We start from the raw sequence: 17,964 nt of genomic DNA, 5'->3' as shown, positions 1-17,964 counted from the left end.
TTGCTTTGCTAAGCGAGCTGGTGTCTCTGCATGGGCCAGGATGCTCCACGGCGAGCTCAGTGTATTCTGGTCCTGGAGCTGCCTCGACATTCCTCTGTTACCTAGGGCTCTCCATTCTGACATTGGGTGGCTGTTTGCATGTATGTCCTGCTCTGCTACCCAGTGTACTGTTTGCACCAGACATAGGGATTGGCCCTACGTCATCCAGATTCCCGCCAAAAGGACTGGGGGAGGCTGGTTTATATAGCCCATGCAGACAGGGCCTAAGTGAAAAATCAAGTCAAAATCATCAATGGATTTTTTTTTTCAGTTGTTGAAAAATAAGCCAGTGTATGGCACAGATGTATGGATAATTTCCAGTTTTTAGTGAAATACTGTACAGTGTTTGAAAACAGTCACAGGGTGACCGCGGTCCTAAATATTACCAGTTTGCAGCAATGGAGTTCCATGTATCTATCTATGATACTGGCTGGTAATATTCAGGTATTTCCGCATGCTATGCAATTAATCTTTCATACTATAAAAGCTCTTTCAATGCATATTTGTTTGGCATTAAACATTTTCAGGCTATTTATCTTAATCCCTTTAGAAGCTTGGAAACAAATTTCCTTTCCATTTTAATTCTTTGTGGGATTTGTTATTAAGCACTGAGCTGCTGTGATAAAGACTTGTTTTCAGTACTGTGCCAAAAGAATTTTGGGCCCACTTCAGTCACATAAAATTTGCTTGGTTCTCTCACTAAAAAGAACTGTCAAAAAGTTGAAAATCTGCACAAAATCTTGAGGGTTTTAGAAAATTAGAACAGGCAATGTTTTAACATTCCTTGTTCACACAATCCTCTGTGTGAAAGAAGCACTAGGGAGTTTTTCTGAAGAGAGACATAAATCAGCATATGAAATCTTACACAAGTATAGATTTAAGTGGAACTTTCAAAATGGAATGAAATAAGTTAAGCAAGCTTTTGTTTTTCTGTGTCTGCAACAAATCTGATAGCACAAGGGAGGCATTTTATTAGGGCAGCCCTCCATGACTTGATACCTGGCAGATATGTTGGACTATGGCTGCATATGCACTCCAGAAACAATCCAGTTTGACATCACTTTAACTGCCATGGCTCAATGCTATGGAATTCTGGGAATTTTAGTTTTGTGAAATATTTAGCCTTCTCTGTCAAGAGAGCTCTGCTGCCTCAACAAACTACAAATCCCAAGATTTCATAGGATGGAGACATGGCAGTTCAAATGGTGCCAAACTGGATTATTTCTGCAATGCAGATGCAGCCTATGACTCCAATCACCCACATCTAACATGACCACTGGCTGAGGTGGTGGTAGGCATGGTCCAAATCGTCAGAAAGACACCAGATTCTATATTAGAGATTAGATTCAGCAATGTTTTCTTTGCCCTTTTGGGTTCTAGTGGAACATGTTTCCACAGGTTTAAAAATACATTTATGTGTGGGCATTAAACATTTAGTTTGGTCACAGGCAGGGATGTAGCTATAAGGGAAGCAAAATGAGATCTTTGCCCCCAAATAAGAATTCTTCCCTCTCAGTCCCTAAATTTCTAGCATTACATAGAACGAGACACTGAAAATTGTTTAGTCTTATATTTGATGTGTTTGCATCCTTTTCTTTTTCTTTTCTTTACATGCCTAAACTGTATTTCTGAATTCCCCAAAGAAATGGTAATTTACTGCAATTGTAGGACAAAAGGAAAATTTCTGGCGGAAGGCAGAATTCTTATTGCGGGGCTTATTTGTTACAAATCTATGCATAGATATGGCAAAGTCTGCTTCTCTATAACCAGGTCCAATGCACAGACATTAGTCTCAGGTTAATGTGACCATCTCCATCATAAATACACAGAGTTCTAGCTGTAGGCAATAATTGCATGCTTTTATGTGAAATTCTGTGTTTTTAAAAAAATCTCTGTCAGAATAAATTCAAAACAGAGAAGTGTTTCCTCTCCATACAGTGACACTTCCTTGAAACCCACCTCTCTAAATAAAGTGCAGGAATCCTGACTTCTTTTCCATCTGGCCATGCTACCTAGATGGCACTGTTGTTATTTTAAGATCCAGGCATCTGGTGGGTCATTCTTATGGAGAAAGATGCGTTCATCATTGGTGGGCATGGTACAAGCACCTGAGAAGACATATTTGATGTCATGAAGGTAGCATGTTTGATTAAATTTTGGTGACAATTTCTTTAGTCTGGAAAAGCTGTTCTTCCATAAATATATTTATTCTGAAAATCTAGATGGTATAAAATGTGCTAAAATTGGGATGGAAAATAAATTAAAGGGTTTTTTTTTTAAAGTTCTGTCCTCCCAAAAATATTTTTTCTTCTTGAAATGACAAAGGCAAAAATGTCAGAAAACCATGAAAATATTTTTTAAATGCATGTCTAAAACCATGTATGTTTCAATAATGCGTAGAAACAGAATTTCATTAAGGGGAAAAAATGTGTACAGGGGATTCTCTCTATCCATTGGGGACCACCTGTGGGTACCAAAATCTGTGGGTGCTCAAGTCCCATTATATACTATGGTGTAGTAAAATGGTGTCCCTTATATAAAAAGGCAAAATCAAGGTTTGCTTTTGTATTTGTTTTGTGTGAATTTTTTCAAGGTATGGTTAATCGAATCCATGAATGCAGAATTTATCGATACAGAAGGCCGACTATACAACAATGTGTACATTAGAAAATGTACAAATACAAATACATTAAATTCAGGATGAAGAAAACAGCATTTCAAACTGTTGGTGGGGTTTTGAGAAATGTGATGAAATTGATACCGAGAGATTTCATATCCTTCACTGAAATCCTGACCCTGAATGACTTACCTTGTACCTTAGGATATAACTTTTTTTTAAAATTTGGTTGTCTTTACTGTTCTAGAAAGTTTATTAATTATATGTAGAATGCTGGATTCTTTTTGAGCTAAGACAAGTAAAAATGAATTTACATGATTTTATATTTTTTCTATAATCATAGAAAACTGGTATATAACATGCAACTACAAAGACATGTACCTAAATAAGTTAGAAAAGAGAGCTGCTTCACACAGCATGCATGTCATACATATTCCTTGTGTGCCCACACTATATTGAGTCATATGTTAAAAAGAAATATGCCTTTTAAAAGCTGTGTATATGTGAAGGCATAATGGATTTTTCATCCATGCACAAGATGATGAGCTTTGCATCCCTACACAATGAAAAGGCGTTTGTTTCACAACTCACCTTTGGGGGTACACTGAATATACACAATGTGGTGTTTCCCTTGCCTTTTGTGAGGCAGTCCTGAGATCTTTACATCTCCTCAGATAATCACCCAAATGAACAACATATTAATATACAAAATTGTTGTTGTGTGCCTTCAAATTGTTTTTGATTTATGGCAACCCTAAGGGGAACCTATCATGGGATTTTCTTGGCAAGATTTTTTCAGGAGAAGTTTGTCTTTGGCTTACTCTGGCAGAATATTGCAAACATATTGGTAGAGAAATCCTTGAAATGCATGGCTTTTAACAAGAATATTGTTGTTGTTTTCAAAACTTTAAGGAAGATTAGGTTGCCAAGTTCTGTGTTACATCTCATTTTTATGGGAAGAAACTACACCCTGTATCTTTAAGTGAGGCAATGTAGTTATTCTTCCTGAACATCTGGAAAATTTATCCTTAAGATTAGGACATTTTGCTTCATGGCTGAATGGATTAGTTAAACAGAGGACCCCTGCAACTGACACTCTTGAAATAAATTACTGTGTTGATAATATCTCTGTCTGAGATAATATCTGGGTGTCTTGTTTTGTTTTTAACTAACATTCAGCAAAGAGCAAAGAGGAGGAAATCTGTCAGTTCCACTATGCAGAAGCATAGGAACCTTGGAAGCTGCCTGATACTGAGTTAGACCATTGACTGGTCTAGCCCAATGTTATCTGCTTTCACAGGCAGCAGTGACCTTACAGGTTTGGTGGAATCTTTTAATAGCCCTCCATGGAGATGCTGGTATGTGTGTGCGCCAAAGTATCTGCTTTGCCACTGAGCTTTCTTTCACACTAAGAGAAATGTGGTTTGCATATTTTTCTATAGGCAACAAATTGGTGGCAAACCACATGTATGGCATATAGAAGGTTCCAAGTTCAGTCCTGGCATTTCTCTGACTTCATTCTCAGCCATGTATGTATGTTGGGGTCTGTATAGGGACCATGGCCTAAGGTGAGGAGAGGGTCTGTAATCTCAAACTGAATCAGCCTCACTCACACCTACAGGTTGATCTAGGAAAAAAACTTCTATTTATTTTCTGGGAAAATAGCAAGATAACATTCCTAGTTTAGACCAAAGCTGGTACAGGAACAGGCGGTGAAGTTCACCCTTCCAGACCACAATCCCCTGTTCCCTCCGGCAGCTGCTAGTTTGCACACACAAACACACATTCATCCAAGGATTAATTATGTGCTTTTCATCTCCTCCAGTTTGGCTCTTACATTGGTCACTGATGTTGCATGAGAACTAGACCACAGAAATTTCACAGCATGCTATTGTCAAGCACATTCAGTATTTTCCTCTGTAGCTAATTCATAGGCTGGAGGGTTTGTTTTACAAAATTGGAGTCTTATCCTTAACCTTCCGGCAGCAAATAACAAGAAAAAAAGCAGAGAAAGCACTTGATACTATCGTTAAGTACAAAAGAGAGGCATCAAAGCTTAGTGATTACATTATTATCCAATGATAAGGTCTGTTGAGTATCAGGTTTGCTTTGTCTTCTTTTATTTAATGCAAGTGGTGAATTCACAGGGCTTGAAATGGACTTTGGTTTCAGGTAATTCAGCAACAGTGATATTGAATGATACAGCTGTTAATTAATAAAAAACAATGCAGGCTACTTGAAAATAAAGCACTTAACATCTTTGCATTGAGCTGTTTTAAGGAGCTGCTTTGAGTCCTGTTAACAAACTTGCCTTTTCCTTGGTAATGTTGGGGTTATACAGACTATCCCTAAGGGGTGGCCTGCAGCCGCCTCTCTCTGTGCTGGATCAGGGCCATGGCAACCTCACACTGCAGCCCCAATCTCATTTTCTGTGGTGCACAAAGAAACCACAAAAACCTTACTGTATAAATATCTAGGATATATTGGACAATTTTATATTTTCTTGTGGCTTTCAGACATTAATCCTGATTCAACATATAATGTTGCTAGGTTCTGTGCAGCAGTGCTTAAAATTCATTGGCTGATGGCTGGTGTCACAGACCAGACCTAATGAATATTGCTTTGAAATCTGATGGATAGAGTGCTCCATATAATTTTTAAAATGTTTTTAAATGTTTTTCTATATCCGTGTTATATGTTAAATATATGTATATTTTATTTTCATGTTTTTATTGGAATGTACCCCACTTTCTTATGTTGGTCTATGGGTGTAATAAAGATTCATTCATATATAGATATAAGTTAAGAGATACTTGCAGCAGTTGGATTTTGCCTGAATTTATTGGAAAGGGCAAGAGTCTGCCCCTCTTCTTCTGCCCTTCCACTGAGTTAATTGAATGCCAGCTACCTTTACACTCTGAACTCAGTTTTCAGCAACTGAAGTAAGCTGAGAACAAAGAAAGAAAGTGGGAAGAAGAGCTAGAACTAGGAGATTTTAAAAGCAGAAGAATAAGTAGATGACAGAAGATTAATCAGGACTGTCCATGATGAATCAGGATAGTTGTATGGTGTGGCATCTGTGGTAAAAGTGGTACTAGGCATATACAGAAAGAACTACACTGTAGATGCAAACCTGGTGAAGATATAACACAAGGGTGGGAATCATGCCTACCTCCAAATGTTGTTGGACTGCAAGTCCCAGAAGACTGCTAGTCTATAGTCTTAATAGTTAATACTATGATATCATCTATTCAGCTATATCAGCTATTCAGCTATGGTCTTTTCTAGATATGTCTAAAAAGCACGAGTCCTTGCAGTATATCTTCTTAGCTTTTGCCATGGTTTTCTGAGCAGAACAGACAGCTGTGCCTTGTAGTTTCTTTTGAATGACTTACAGCAAGATATTAGTATGGGCTACTGTGATTGTCCTGGTCAAATGATAACATTAGCACTTGGATGGGAAGTGATATGCTTTCTCAAAAAGCGAAATTTTTTGGCATCATTAGTTTATGCTAGGGGGCAAGAGAAAGAGAGAGGTGCCAGTAGAATTCAGTGTAAGACTAGCTAGCTTGTTGAAATGGTATAGACAACAGTGATTTATGATCGCCTCCCTGCCTTTCCTTTTCCTCCTCTCATCTTTTAATGGGATTTTGGATTTCTAAGAAAACATGAATAAAAGGGTTTGTGTGTAGGGATGAAAAAGAGTTTGTGGATGAATGAGTCATCTAACCTTCCTTCCTCCTTTCCTCTTTTCCTGCCTCCAAATCAAGGCCTCATGTCTTAGAAAGCAGCTGGCATAAAAATACTGTCTCTATGACTTACCTATTCAGAGAGAAAGCATTCAATAGTTGGCTCTCATTTTTGAAGGCTGATGTTTTGTGACTTTTGTATCACATGGCAGTTCTCAATATCATTACTTTTATATTTGTTGTAATTCAGTGGTGGTCTAAACTTAATAGGAGGTGGAATGTGGCTTTCATAAAAAGGCAAATCATTTTCAATATAGTTCTGCAAAGAAGGTAACATGAATCATTTAATGCTCTACTGATAATTAACAGAGTGATGCAGGAGTAGTGGGTACAGAGTGTGGCTTTTCATATATCACTCACTATATCCCACTCCTAGAATCAAAAGTTTGGCCCCGTATCACATATTTTTGAAGAATAAAGATAGTTCTGCTGTGTGTGTGTGTATGCCTTCAAGTCATCTGTTGACTTACAGTGTCTCCATGAATTTCATCAGGTTTTCCTGGCAAGGAATACTCAAGAGGTGGTTTTACTAGTTCCGGCAGCTTACAGCACCTGGAATTCATTGGCAGGCTCTGCTAAATACGATGCTGAAAATGAACTTTTAGCATTCCACAGTAGTCCACCAGTGTCTTCTACAGCTTATCCTAAGCTAAAGGAAAGTGTCTTATCCCAGAAAGTGACACCTGTGAAGAGGAACCTAGGTCTTATCATGCAATGCTATACAGCTGGGAAAAAGTGGGCAGAGTCTATAATATCAAAGACAAATTAGAACTTGTTTTTATTAATCTAGAAATCTTTATAATATTAATCAATGAGCACAATAAAGATGTCTAACTAGATTTGTGCATTTGAGTTTTCAAAAGTCCACCTAGTTTTTAATGAAAAACTAAGAAGACTGGCAGAACCAAAAAGATAACATAGGTATCCAAGGTGAACACTATTTTGTATCTAGAAGACCTCAGATTCAATCAATGGCCTTCACCAGTTCAAGGATGCATATAGCGTAAAAACCGTTTTGGCCTAAGAGGCTGGAGAGCTGCCATCAACTAGTCTGGTTGTTCCAAAACATTTTGGTGCCTAAGGCAGAGCAAAAAAGAGCAATTTTCTCCACATCAGGTGCCAGAGTTGGAGGGGGGGGGGGAAGGAAGAATGGAAAGGGAGGGGAGAAAAAGAAAGAAATGTAACAACATCTTTAAGACTTAATTGCTTTTTTAATTTTAGCATGAGCTTTCATGAATATAAAACCACTTCTTCAGATGCAGTACCAAACAATATTAAGGCCTCAGGTATAAAATATATTTATACTGTTGTGAGTGTGGGATACAATGTAATAAGATCCAGAAAGATGCAAATCATGTCCCTTGCCCATGCCCAGGTCATTGCAGATGTCAGTGTTGATATGTGAAAGCAATAAATCTGCTTACCAAAAAGTTTCCCTGGTTCAAAACACCCTCTGGAGATTTCCACATGTGGCTTTTAAACCATGATTTCCCTGGGAGGGAAGTGGCTTTGACGATGCCGATCGCATGACACAACTTCCCTCCCATAACTATCCTGTCCCCCAGCCATCTTTTTTCATTCACAGAGGAAAGTCATGAATGAACTGACAATCCTGCAATGCCCCAGGTGAAAAGTCATTCCTGGGGCAGTTGAGTAATTGCCAATCATGGGGTGTCAATTTAACTTAAATTGTGGCTGTAGAGCTCTGGAATAGTGCAAAAAAAGTTGGGAGGAAAACCCTAAAGGCATGCTGGGTAGGGCATACTGTTGTTGTTGTTTATTTATATAGTGCTGTAAGTTTACACAATGCTTTACACAGTGAAACAACCAAAATACAGATAAAAGTATGCCTACAGTGTACAATCTAAAAAAAAGAAGCTGGAAATTATAAAATTAACAACATAGCATTAAAATAACTTTAAAACAATACTGATTAATACACATTATCTACTATCAAAATCAGGTTGTAGGTTGGAAAGCTTCCCTAAACAATATTGTCTTTAATTCAGACATAAAGTTGGGATAAGGGAGGGAGGTGGGGTTCAGGGAGAAGGCAGGAAGAGAGTGCAATGGGGGCAGCAGTCCTGGTAGCATGAACAAAAAGAGGTGCAGTGGTGGCCACTCTACAAACCATATGCTACCATTTTATTTAACTTCCATTACTGCAGTGAGAAAGGGTCTAGTGCAGTGGTTCCCAACCTGGGGGTCGCGACCCCTTCTTGGGGGTCACCAGGATGAGAATCCCCCCGCCTCCCCCTCCCCTTCTCCCCGCAGGTGCCGGTGCAGGAGCAGGCATCAGCAGGGAAAAGGGGAAGGGGGCGGGGCTCCCTCCTTTCTCTTTCTCCCTGCGCGTGCCTGCGCTGGTGCGGGCACGCACAATAAGAAAGTGGCGGGGGGTTGCCTCCTCCTCTCCCTTCCTTCCTGAGGGTGCAGCCACCCGCAAGGAGGAAGGGGCGGGGGGGTCGCCTCCTCCTCTCCCTTCCTTCCCGTGGGTGCAAGCATCCGCGAGGGGGAAGAGACGGGGGGCACCTCCTCCTCTTCTCCCCGGGGCTGCCAGGCAACCACAGGGAGAAGAGGACGGGACTGCAAGCCCCAGCGGGCTTTGCAACCGGAAGTCCCGCCCCTTTTCCCTCTGCACCCTCCCTAATTTGTTGGGAGGCCGAGAAGGGGCGGGACTTCTGGCCGCAAAGCCCGCTGGGGCTTGTAGGCGGCTAAAAGTCCCGCCCCTTCCCAGCCTCCCAACCAATCAGGGAGGCCGCGGGCGGGACTTTAGTCCCCAATGGGGGGTCGCGGCCCAACAAAGGTTGGGAACCGCTGGTCTAGTGTGATAATTTTCTCTGAGAATATTCCCTATGTTACAGTGATTCTTCTAGTAATATATGTAATGTACCATGAAACCTTTGTCTTTGTCCATAGCTCTGCTAATGGATTGGAATTTGTGAATATAATTCAATTCAGCTGTTTCCCCTCTTAGTCTTCCTTTGTAATTTCCTTATTCAAGAACTGTCATCTGTTGATCCCTTACTGTGTGTCCAGAAATGTTCAAATGTTCTGCAACTAGTTTCTTGAGTATTGCCATTTCTAATGTCAGATTTGTGTCCATTAATTATCTTGTGTATAGATTGCCCTGTTTGTCCAATGTAGAGTGTAGAAGGGCATTGCTGACATAGGATGGCATACATCTCATTTGAGGATGATCAAGTAAAAGCATCTCTGATAATGTGGGTTATATTATTGCTCCTTGTAATATTGCTTCCAGGCTAGACGTGGGGACAGAGTTGGCATTTGAGTTTGTCACAGGATCTTGTTTCTGTATTACCATCTAAGTTATGTATCCTGTTGTGAGCAAGTAGCTATTAAGATTTGGAAGCTGTCTGTAGGCCAACAAAGGCCTACCTCCCAGAGCTTGTGTGAGGGTGATATTATTCTTCAGAACTAGTTGTAGCTCACTGATTATGTATTTTAGAGGTCTCTGCTGGGGACTGTAGGTAGCTATCTTGTGTTTTTGGTCTGTCTTATAGTACAGTAGATGGTTCATGGGTATTAATCTTGCTTTGTTGACTTATTTCTTCACCTTCTTCAGTGGGTATTGTAGTTTGAGAAATGCCTGTTGTAAACCTAAGAGTTTTGAGTTTTTGGCTTGTGTCTGAGCAGATGTGGTTGTGTCAAAGAGCTTGGCTGTAAACAATAGATTTGGTAGTGTGTTCTGGTTGGAAACCAGAGGCATCTAAGTATAGGTATATGGGTTTTTGATACAGTTTTATGTTTAGAAGTTCATTGTGCAGTTGCACAGTCATGTCAAGAAAGTGAAATTGTTGTGTGGATTGTTCTAGGTTCATGTTAATAATAGAGTGAAAGTTGTTGAAATCCTGGTGGAACCTCTCAAGTGATTGCTTTCCATGTGGCCAAATTACAACTGTCCAACACCACATATTATAGAGTCCTCTCAAAATATCCCACTTATGAATTTGTGAAGGAACTACACAAATTATTCAGAGAATTCACATCACAACTGATGTACAGAACCAAATTCAAATGGATGTTTGAGCATATGGTATTCTTCTAGAATATGTTTCCCGAATTGTAAACCAGCATGGCCACTGACCATACTGACTGGGGAATTCTGATAGCTCTAGTCAAAAATATAGCTCTACAAAGTGCATGAACCAGCATAGTGTATTGGTTTGAGTGGTGGACTAGGACGTTAAGAGGCTAGGCTTCTTAACAGTTGTAAACCGCTTAGACACCGCTTTAGGCGGTATGAAGTGGTATATAAATAAAGCTTGTTTGTTTATTTAGGCTTCAAATCCCCATTCAGACATAGAACACACTGGGGGACATTGGACAAGTCACATTCTTTCTGCCTAAGAGGAAGGCAATGGCAAATCTCTTCTGAACACATCCTGACAGGAAAATGCTGTGATAAGTTTCCCTTACAATTGCTGTTAAGATAAGTTTGTGCTAGGTTTGGCTTAGGGTTGTCATTAACAACTTGAAGTCACACAACAACAAGATACATATTATCCCAATTCAGAAAACTTATTTTAGCATGCAGCATTAAAAAATTCCAAAAGCATCTCTCTGTATCCCTGACAGTAAATACACAATAGCTACCAGTTAAGTAACTAACAACTATGCACCTCATTCTGCCTACCAGGCCAACTACACTAGATAATACTGAATTAAATGATGGACAAATATTCCAGTTTAGTGTCAGCCAGCTTGGCCACTTTTGTTTAAAATTGCTGTTCGAAAGGAATATTCTCTTTTTTATGTTGGTATGATGTTATTTATTGTTCGTTATTCAACATATTCCCCAGGTGGCTTACAAAAAATTAAAAAATAAAACAACAGGAAATTGATTCATTTGTCTTGAACTATGTTAGCTTATAATGTATTGGTTCCATGGGGGGGGGGGGGGGTTGGTTGAGCACTCTGGGAAAGAGATGGCTCCCTTTGGTTGTCCACTGCTCCACTCCACACACTAAAAGAGCAGGGAAGGAGGAGTTATAATTTTCAAATTATTGCTTTCCTTTTTTAATAAAAAATACTATTTTATTGAACAGTACTGTATTTGAGTATTGACTGTTACTAAGGTATTCAGAATTATCATAGGCCCTGAGGCCTAGGGATGATGTATCACAAGTTAGACTTTATATGCATGGTCACCTTTCTTGACTCCATACTAACCTTGAGCCTGACAGTTATTATTATGGTTACTGTCCAATAGCTATCTGGCTAAAGGTGGTAGAATTTCTGTGTTCTGCAGGGTGCTTAACTGACTTTTCAGTTTTGCAAGATGTAATCATATTTAGTATATCTGAGATTTTCATATAATTCAGTATCAATTCTCTTCCAAAATAAATATTTTGAACAAATGACAAATTTGAATTTGGCACTACCCTGCCAACAAACGCATTCTCCAGAAACTGACCTCTTTCTCTTGCTTTGTGCTTTCTAGTTTTTAGTCACTTAATGATTCACAACGTACAATCAGTTCTATCTCACTGAATGACTGCTATGTTTACTGCAATAAGATTTCATTCATTGAGGCTTGTCTGTTGTATTCACTTATCTCTCATTTCAAGTTGTAAGTTCATTCATGCATGGTATTTCTGAATGTGTGCTACTTGTCATAACTGGGCACTTGGTTTGATTAGGTCATTATATGCTATCACTGCATTAAGTCTCATTTGTGAGGATTTTCTTTTTAAAAAGAACAACTGAGGAGCAGGACTGCATCTGCCAGTTGTGCTTCCAGGCCATGTGCAAGAACATGTATAACTGGAGCACACAGGAGATACATGCCTGTGTGTGGGGAATATTAATGATTTATTTGTTCTTTCTAGAGATGTAAAATGTCCAAAATTTTGAATATTCTTTTAAAAATTTTTTATATATATATATATATATATATATATATATATTGTTTCAAATAGAATAAAAGCTTCTGAACTGCAAGGAACTTCTTTGAATTTTTATTACAAGCAGGCAAAAAACAATACACACATAAGAAATTATCAACATACTAATAATCAACATTAGTTCATTATGTATTTGACTTTGTCTGGATTTCACTTTTAAAGCAGGCATCTTCAGACCTGGTAAACTCTTTTGTTCTGCCATTCTGCCTTTGCTTTGCTGTTGCTTTGCAAAATGCCTTTGTGCTTTGTGACATGATGAAGCCGGAAGCTGTTTCCATAAGCAGCCCACATACTGATTCAATGAATTTTAATTTCTTTTGTTCCCTCTTTTTAGGCTGTGTATGGCTAACATATATTATTTTAAATCACCCTCTTTGAAATTGAAAGCCTTGGTATCAGCCCTTAGAATGACTCCCTGTGAAGATGTGCAGCTTAATGAACATATTCACTGTTCTTAGTGACTCAGCTGTACTCTCTCCATTAACCCGGGATAAGTTCTCAACTTGGTATTTATGTAGATACCTGTGGTGATAATATATTATTTTTATTTGCGATTAAGAGTTTTTGTTCAACATTTAGTTTGCTAAGATGCTAATAATAGCTGATGATCAGTCAGGACAGCTGGCATAAGGATAGGGAAAAGATGTAAAAGAAATAGGACAATCAATCTGGGACGAAGAATTGAGTAGGGTTTTCAGGAGCTGTCCATTATTAAATAGTTCAGGGTTAATGCTAGGTCTAATTGTATATTAATAAACTTCTACTTGTTTATTCTTTTTTGCAACTATTTCTGGCTGTTCCTGTTAGGTTTTGATAGAGAGTCTGGGTCACACTTACCACAGTGGACAAGACATCCACTGGTCAATCTAAGGATTGTCTTGAAGCCAAACCAGGGAGGAATCTGGAGAGGAAAATGCACTAGGTGAATAACAGGAGCCCAAGGTTTTAGAGCTGCAGAGCCAGCCTAGGTAGGGGATGTATCACAGAGTGACAGAGAGTGAATATTCCATGCCTTCCAGCATTTACAATCATTCTTTGCTGTCAGCATCAAAATCTTTGAATGGCTGAGAGAAACTTTTGCTGGCTTCACAAACTAAAAAGGCAGCCCCAGAGTCTGGAGTCTACAGCCTTGGACTTCTTGAAAATAATCCACTCAGCAAGGAGAGGCTTATCTCCTAATTGAAGCTGTTGTATGAGGTGGAGATTAGGTTGGATTGACTTGGAAATGAACCAAGTCATTTCCTGGTTGGTTGGTTTGTTGGTTGGTTGGTTGGTTGATTGATTGATTCATCAGTTTTGTGTGGAATAAACTGGCTCAACTTATATTTGAAATTCATTGTGAATCCTAGTGGCTCATCTTGTCTAGTTATACTCACTATTTAGAGGGCTACCTATCAAACTAATAAACTAAAAGTAATAATTCATATATGCTAACAGTCATCTCAATTCTCCAAGAGCTGACCATTGATACAAGTTGGAGCTGTACACTCCATACACAAGAGAAAGTGATAAGGCATGCTTTCTTTATCCTTAAGCAGGCATTGACAGGTTCTCCTTGGGGGAAATTTTTGCACACAAAACAGTTCACAGAAATCAAGAAGGAGGATGGTATATTGACTAGAGTTTTGGACCAATATTGGGGAGATCTAGATTCAGGTCACTACTTGGCCATAAAATAAACAGAGTGTTCTTAGGTCAGTTAGTCTTTCTCAGCATGATCTACCACAGAGTGCTGCTATTAAATGAAGTTGGGAAGACAGCTTTGTATGTTTCCTTGAAGCCATTGGAAAAAAGGAGGGAGATGAATGTGCTAAGTAAACAATACATAATTTAGAGTATGCTCCATGGTTATAGAATGCTGACTGAGTTGGGGGTGGGGGAATTAAATTGAAAACTTGGGGTGGGAGGTGGGATGGAATAGATTAAATGGAATCCTATATAGGGAGCTTTCTGCATTGTAATGTTTTGTTGCATGTCAAACATTTATCTTCCTTCTTCTTATTGCTATTATTCAGAAATGCCATAAGAGGAAATGAGCTGTTACTTTTTCATGGGTGCTTTACTACATACAGGCTTGCCACAGATGAAATCATTTTCAGAAATGACAGAAGGAAATGAGATAGGTGGAGTTCTTGTTGACCTCCCTGCCCATGAGAGGGTGTGGTTGTCAAGGCATCAGTTAGAGGAACAAGAGGGTTACATTTGGATCTGAGGTTTGTATTCCTGGATATCTGGGTTCAGGCACCTAATAAAGCATAGTACATCCTGGCTGGATTTCTTGATGTGTATGCTTGTGACAGAGTTAGAAAGGCCAGGCTTTGAGCTTAATGTAATATTTTTGTTCTGTGAACTCATAACCTTAGCAAGCACTGCAGAATAACAGTAACTTTCTCAGACAAATTTTTTTTCTCTCACAAGAGTTTTTCAGCTTTTTGTTGTCATTTTTTTCCAAAATTTTACTCCCAAAGACTAACAAATGTAATCAAAAGATTAAGAGAAGAAAGTATCTCTTAAAGGGTTATTTCATTTAGATACAAAAGAAGTTGCTCTAGTAGTCTGGAAACAAAAGACAGTGCTTCTAACTCTACCATATTCCTTCTAGTCTTGGGCCTATCAGCAACATAGGGCTACATCTCCCTTTGTCCTCTTCTTACTGAGCAGTGCTTCCCATCACAGTTAGTGTTTTACCACACAATAAAGGTTCATGTAGCACATACCTGTTGCACACAATGAAGATGTTTAACCTTAAGATGTGAGGTTCAGGATACTGTGTTTTTGGAACACAGTGTGCTTAAGGAAACATAGGATACTTCCACAAGACAATGCTTCCTTTGCTAGCTAATTGTAAATTGCCAAAGGCACCTATTTGACATATTCCCCACACAGTTAGCAAGACACCCCGTTCTCATGTCCATGGCATTCTATGAACTTCCACTTGAACTTGATTGACTAGCTGGAAAAATGTTATTAATGTTAGGAAAAAGCATTACATTCCTGCATAAATGTCAAATTGAGGGCATCTCTGACATGCCATCATGCAACCAGTCAGAATGAAATTTTTTATGTTCAACATTTCACGTCTTTATTCCTTGTAAGTATAACCAGTCATTTGACTTGTAAATCTCTCTCTCTCTCTCTCTCTCTCATTCTCACTTCTTTTCTGTTGCTGATCCAAGACTTTTTGCTATCTGAGGCAGCAGCAAATGGTGCACTCACATCTAATTCAAGGCATCCTAGGCTCGTGTGTAGTTTCTTTGGCACCTGAGGCAGAGGATCTCACAGACATCTTCCCTAACATTAAAAGCAAAACAAAAAGAAAAAATTGAAATGAATACAATACTACTTTCTGCTCTTTCTTGATACTCCATATGTACTTCACAAGGCAGCTGCAAAGTGGCAGTTCAGCTTTTAAGTAGATTGTGGGGAGAGTGTTCATCATCTAAATTCTAAAGATATCTGTTTTCTAGAGCAGAAGTGGACCTCTAGTTATCTCAGCCCTTTTCGTGTTGGGACTTTTGCACAACTACTGGAAAGTTCTGGGTCAGAAACCTAGTTCCAGGAGCTGTTGAATTTGCTCATTCCTGCTTTAGATTATCAAAACCTGACTAAGAAGCTAGGAGCTATACAGGTTTTATAAGACCAATATCGTCTTTACACAAGGAGTTAAATATATGCTCATATTTTGTCAGAATAGGGCCTGAAAGTTAATGGCCATACAAGCCAAGATTTGAAAGCCAACTTTAAACATTAGCTTGATATCTTGGCTTATTTTAGATAGCCATTAACTACTGTTTTGAAGCATGGCTGTCAGATTTGAGCATCCACAGATGGTGGTATGTGCACATGGCCATGCCACCATTTTGGACAACCCCATTGTCCTCAGTGGTGGCGTGTGCATGTGGACAACAGGACTTCACCTGAAATACATGCCATTGGGGGGGACAATGGAACTTGCGCATCCATGGATTTGGTATCCATGGGGGGGGCATCTGGAATGGATCCCCCACAGATAGGAGCCCTGGTGGCGCAGTGGTTAAATGCCTGTACTGCAGCCATTCACTCAAAACCACAAGGTTGTGAGTTCAAGACCAGCAAAAGGGCCCAAGCTTGACTCAGGCTTACATCCTTCCGAGGTTGCTAAAATGAGTACCCAGACTGTTGGGAGCAAATTAGCTTACTTGCTAATTAGCTTACTTGCTGTTCACCGCTATGATCTTTGGAATAGCGGTATATAAATAAAACAAATTATTAATTATTATTATTATTATAACAAGGTCTCACTGTATTAAAAAGTAGACTGCAAGGAATAGGATATCAACCATCAATGTTAGATAACTGAGGGGGAATAATCCCTTTCTTCTCCGCTTAAAAGTTTAGATTAATATTTGATATTCAACATTTCATATCAATATTTCTTGTTTGGTGACTTTAGAAAGAATCAGAACATTTATTTAGATCCAGATTATGTATTATGACAAATTTCAGGCAAGATATACAACTTGATGTTGTGTACTAGCAAGAGGCATTAGACTGAAAACTTCCAATTACTGTACCTCATAACAGTTCCATGACATACTTTTTACTCATTCTGAAGCATAAAGGCCGTGTAAAGGCTGCACCAGCGATACAAGCAGCGGAAGGAGCTCGGTTTCAGAGCTCCTTCCAGTGCCACTGAAAGGGCACCACAAAGTGCCTTGCAGCGGTGCGCGTGTGTTACGCCCTCACTGCTCCGTTTGGAGGCAGCGTGGCAGTGACATTGTAATGGCGGTGCCCATGTAGACAGGGTGCTGCCATTACCATGCTGCGGTTACATTCTAGGGTTGAGGGACGTCTGTAATGGACACCCTGAGGCAACCCTAGCACGTATCCAGGCCGGCGCAAAGTGCCAGTCTGGATACTGCCTATAATAGACATCTTCCTACCACAAGGTTCATGAAGCCAGCAGTTGTGCTGTGGAAGTTTGAAATATAACCAAGCTACAGCAGCTGGTTCAATATCTACTCTGGGACAAGGAGGTAAGGCATTGGACAGGACAGAACAGGCGTGGTCCCTTTATGCTCTGACGCGTTCAATCCAGAAGTCTAGCATTAACTGCCAATTAAAGAAGCTGCTGTGCATCAGGATTCTCCAGTGGGGCATGCAGGTACAATGGGACCCATAAAGCCACATCCTTCCATCGCCTGCCCCTTTTGAAATGGCAGGAGAGCTTTTTTTTTTTAAAAAAACTATTTTTCACAGGGTATCTGAGCAGACAGGGGAGCAGAGTCCTGACAGAGACTGCATCTTTCTCCTTATTTTGCCTACAGTGCTGTGGAAATAAACATGGCTGGAGAAATTGTTCACTGTACATATATATGTCTATGGCTGCATTCCTTCTCAAAGTCATTCCTGGTAAAGGAGGAGGGAAAGATTCATTTAATCAAAAGGGGCAGGAATCCCAAGACAGAGAATGGGAGAACTCATTTTGGAAGAGGATTCTGACAGTTTTACAATGACTTACATTACAGTGAGAAATAACTCGAGAGTGGTAAGGAAGGGCAGCCATTTTGTAAATGGTCATATCAACATCCCTATTTGTGGTGGTGTCCATATTCCTTTTTCAAAATACTAAGTGAGTTGTTGGGATCAAAATCAT

The 17,964-nt window shown here is 39.5% G+C and overlaps 1 protein-coding gene across 4 annotated transcripts in view; it reads left to right on the top strand.

The window, feature by feature from the left end:
* The window catches only part of CA8 (carbonic anhydrase 8), a 60,566-nt gene that overhangs the window by 9,656 nt on the left and 32,946 nt on the right, over window positions 1-17,964 (top strand). The window lies entirely within an intron of this gene.

The sequence above is a fragment of the Sceloporus undulatus genome, chromosome 4, assembly GCF_019175285.1.
Source record: "Sceloporus undulatus isolate JIND9_A2432 ecotype Alabama chromosome 4, SceUnd_v1.1, whole genome shotgun sequence".
Classification (NCBI taxonomy): domain Eukaryota; kingdom Metazoa; phylum Chordata; class Lepidosauria; order Squamata; family Phrynosomatidae; genus Sceloporus; species Sceloporus undulatus.
Note: the sequence above shows the minus strand (reverse complement) of the source record. Positions and strands in the feature narration are given on the sequence as shown.